At 32.5% G+C, this 4,093-nt stretch overlaps 1 pseudogene; it reads right to left on the reverse strand.

Annotated features, from left to right (window-relative positions):
• Positions 1–1,275: 1,275 nt before the first annotated feature.
• On the reverse strand, positions 1,276–1,407 carry LOC117284389 (annotated as a pseudogene).
• Between the last annotated feature and the right edge of the window lie 2,686 nt (positions 1,408–4,093).

Raw genomic sequence — 4,093 nt, forward strand, 5'->3', positions numbered from 1 at the left:
ACACTTAACACTGGAGTTTCTCCATGCTCACACCTAAGTTCTTTTCCCTTTTCATTCTTTCTTCCCAGCAAAGTCAATTTCAACCCCACATTTCTTTGGAGATTCAACTGATGGACCAGTGATCTCCATATACTGCTTCATCTCTGTCCCACTTGAGTGAGGAGCCTTGTTTACACTTCAGAAAGATTTCTGGCATTCTATTCTCATGTAACAATATTCTGCACATTCTTGATTTCTTAGTTTTTAAACACATTTTTTTCTACTGCATTTTGTCTTCAAATTTTTGTTTCTTTTTTTCTAAGGCTATAAAGCTGATATGCTTCTTTGTACTTGTGTACTAAGTCTGTATTGCATTGGCTTTCAAATATGAAAGACTCAGGAAAAAAGGGGAACAAAGTCTTTGTAAACAGGGGAGGGTGGAGGGGATGAAGGGAGGGCAGGGGGATGGGGACAAATGATACCCGAGATCTGTGATGTAAAGGTACACAACCCCAGTGATGAATGAAATGTAGTGTATGCCTAAAAGTTACCAGTAAACTCAGAGAATACCATATGAAATACTCAATTGCTATCTATGATTTTTATTCATCAAAACATCTGGGAGTGATGTGCAGGCATAGGAAACTTCATTTAGTAGTTCCTTTACAGTGAGAACCAAGTGTACGCTACGTTACAGCAATTTGAAGTTTTTCTTTGGTGCGACATATAGTTCACAGACATAGACGTTTTATGTAAGGAAATGATTTTTAAAAGTAGTTTTATAATAAGAATTGTCAGTAAGAACTTCAGAGACAAAGAAACAATGTTTCTCCCCTCTCCACTCAAACACAAAACAGATCATTAAAATTGACCCAAGTATAAGGCAATGGTGGTGAACCTATGGTACATGTGTTATTTTTCTTTTAAGGCAAAAGATGATAATGCATGTGTTGTTTTTTTCTTTTAACTTAAATTTCAATATTCTGGTTTAATTGCAGCCTTGGCACTCTGTGATAAATATGTGGGTTTTGAGTTGCAGTTTGGACACTTGTCTCTAAAAGTTTTTCCATCACTGGTATAAGGGTTTTTAACAAACCCAAAGAAGACTATAAATGGAAAGCCAATTAGCTGTTAGACACAGACTTAACTCCATATGATGTCAAATTCCTGAACTATTAACACAGATTTTGATCAACTATTTCTCCGGTTTGAGACCTTAAAGAGGACTTGACGATTATCCTACTGAGGAATAAGTTTTCCTTAAAAAAGCCTTGTGAAAACATTTTGGAGAATACACTGAAAACCAACCTCTCTTCTTAAACAAGTACTTGCACCTAAACAGAGGACTATTGGGGAAAGGTTTTCAATTAGCAATAATTGTGCCTTGGATAAACTTCATTGACTATGACACTGCCAATGGGCCAAGCTAATGGGACTATTTGAAAAAGATTAATACATAGAATGAAACTATAAAACCAATTCATTAAACTTAGCATGAGTATTATTCAGTTTTGCATCACTGTAATAAAATACCTGACATAGGCTACATCTAAAGGAGAGGTTTAGTTAGTTCACAGTGTTTAGACAGTCACGTCCCAACAGCATATAGCTGGTTCCATAGTAACTATTATGTCTTAGCTGTCTCACTTTATGGTACAGAGAGCAATGGCAGGAGCATGTGTGGATCAAGCAAGGGACTACATCTTGAACCAGAAACAGAGAGAGGAAGGAGTATCCTTGTTCATTTTATAATGGTCTTGTAAGAACTGCCCATGGTGGCATAAGAACTATTTCACCCCTACCAATGACCTAAGGGGCATACACTGGGTCCCAACTCTAAACATTCTACTGTTTCTTAATAGCACGACCTTAAGTTACAGTTGCAATGTCCCAGTAAACAAATCTTAGGAGGGACACAAATTATCTCAAATCATAGCACCAGTCAAAATGTAAGGATTATCACTGATAAATATTATCGGGCAGAAATATCAGTCTTGAACAATATTCATTATGTTCTCATGTAAATAAACATTGAACACTTACGATCAAGGGAAACTAGTATATGTATATTTATGTCCATGTCCATATCTATATCCATGTAAATCTGTATCTGTAACTACAGTAAACCAATTTCTACATCTATCTCTACCCCTCTCTATATATATCTGAGGGAAGGAAAGGTTGAAAAAAATAAAACAATAACACATTTGAACATAATAATATAATAACACAATTGACATCATAAACATTGAAAGAGATACAATAGAAAATATAAAAAATAATGTATTGAAAAATTCTTGAGAAATTCTAAACCAAGATAATTTATCTAAATTGAGTTGTCAGAAAATTTATACACTGCATGGACATTGTAAGACTAAAAGACTGAAAAAATAAAATAAATAAGAAACCAATTGAGAATTTGTAGTAATAAAGTCCTTCCCTAAACAGAACACTGGAATCTCAATGTGTGTGTGTGTGTATTCAATTATATGTATATCCAATTATATATATATATGGATCTCCAATTTTTGTGCAAGAGAACCTGTCATGTGGAAGAACATAAATCTTTCTTTCTACCTTTTGTTTTGTTTCCTTGACATTTTATTTTCTTGGTATTTTGAAAGTAAAGAATACTATAAACACCAATGTTAAACATGCTTGTGTTTGTTCATATAGAAACATGTTATGTATCATGTTTATGTAGGTAAATATAATATATATATATATACATATATAAAGACATAGTAAATCAAGTGGTCCTACAGTCTCTTTAATTATGCAATCTATCTTTGAGTTGTTAAAGCAACTGAAAAGCATTCTTAGATATACAAGGACTCCAAAGAATGTGAGCCGTAATCCTTTCCTATAAATTTAAACCAAAAACATACTATTAAAAATAACATCTCAAGACTTCAAATTATCTTCTTTCTACTGAACCAGAGCTTCCTCATAAGATGAAAGTAGAAATTTGGAGTGATGAGCAAGAACTGTAACAGTGTGGAGAAAAGGGTAACTGGGAAGCAAGTTCAGAAGTCAGTAGGAGGCTCTGTAATTCCTAGTTTTGTAATCTGTGAGATTTAATATTTTAATTTGAAACCTTTTCCACATATCAATTTGCACAATCTTGAAGAATTAGCTTAATAAAAAGCTATTTAATTTTTCAGAAGAGAAAAAACAGTCTTTATTTTATTTTTCTATCCAAATATCAAAGACCTTTCTGTGTCTACGATCCAAAGGAACAAACAATGCTATAAATCTTTCAACAAATATGAGTTCTTTAGATCTTTAAGGCAAATATTGTGGTTTCCAAAATTGATAATATTCTCTATGCTGCATTTGGAAAGAGGCAATTTGTTTTTCCCGAAGACATTGAATGAGCTACTACTTTATACATTAGTTTTTCCCGCTTCTGCCCTGATGATTCATTGTTAGAAAGGTGGCTATTAATGCATGCACATGTATGTGTTACTATTTTAACTCCTCGTATATTGTACCTTTTTTGATTAAAAGATATTCTGAAATATAATGCCTTGTGTGTATGTTATTTCTGCTCATAACTTTATCTTTATTATTTTTACTCCAATTTTATGCTTTAAAAGGCACCACCCAATTCAAAATTAAAATATACTCATGTTTTCTGTTAGTTAAGATGTTTAATACTAATGTTAAAATTTTCAAGCAAGCCAATTATACATAAACTTATTCTATATTTTTTTCTTTGCTTAAACATTCTTTTGTCCCAGTAAGACTGCATGCTGTATCTAGAAGGTTTTACAAAAATTTCAGTTTCTTTAGTACATTGGTGAGGCTTAAATGCTACATTTTAAATTAGAGGTGATTCTGACAACAAAATAAAGTGGTTTCTGGTGCATTTCAGTCTTGTAATTTTTTTTCCTTTCAGGAAGAAAATAAATTTTTAATTCTCTATTCATGATAACCCTTAACTACTTTTCCTTTGTTTTTGAGTCTTTCTTCAGCAAGCCTAATCGTCCACAATGCAAATTATGACACTGTTCTCTTGGTCACTTAGGACTTCTTTTGATGATTTTTTTATTTCTTTAAAAATGTTGACATCAATATAATAACATTCATAAATTGTTTTTTGTAATGACTG

Source organism: Fukomys damarensis, unplaced genomic scaffold (genome assembly GCF_012274545.1).
Source record: "Fukomys damarensis isolate Sample0158 unplaced genomic scaffold, DMR_v1.0_HiC HiC_scaffold_36, whole genome shotgun sequence".
NCBI classification, from domain to species: Eukaryota; Metazoa; Chordata; class Mammalia; order Rodentia; family Bathyergidae; genus Fukomys; species Fukomys damarensis.